A 291-nucleotide genomic window follows, 5' to 3' on the forward strand; every position below is an offset into this window, starting at 1 on the left:
CCTCCCTGCCCTGGAGAGGGGGGAGGTGCGGTAGGTTGAGAAGTCCCGAGACGGTGCGGTTGCCCGCCAGGAGTGCTGCGGGGACTTGTCGTGGGCGTGGGATGGGTTCGCGGCCCGCCCCTCTGCACCGTGTTCCAGACACCAGCGCCCAAGGGGAGCGTTCTCCTCAACCCCTTTTTTCGAAATTCTGAGCGCCCTTGCCGACCGCAAGAAAAACAAATAAAAAAAAGAGAGACACGTCTCTCAGCGGTGGATCACTCGGCTCGCGCGTCGATGAAGAACGCAGCTAGC

The 291-nt window shown here is 61.5% G+C and overlaps 1 non-coding gene across 1 annotated transcript in view; it reads left to right on the plus strand.

Moving 5' to 3' along the window:
* Positions 1-238: 238 nt before the first annotated feature.
* The window catches only part of LOC134970467 (5.8S ribosomal RNA), a 154-nt gene continuing 101 nt past the window's right edge, over positions 239-291 (plus strand). The window contains exon 1 of the ribosomal RNA XR_010189784.1: positions 239-291. This exon is cut by the window's right edge and continues 101 nt beyond it. This is a non-coding gene — a ribosomal RNA (5.8S ribosomal RNA).

The sequence above is a fragment of the Pseudophryne corroboree genome, chromosome 11 (assembly GCF_028390025.1).
Source record: "Pseudophryne corroboree isolate aPseCor3 chromosome 11, aPseCor3.hap2, whole genome shotgun sequence".
In the NCBI taxonomy this organism is placed as follows: Eukaryota; Metazoa; Chordata; class Amphibia; order Anura; family Myobatrachidae; genus Pseudophryne; species Pseudophryne corroboree.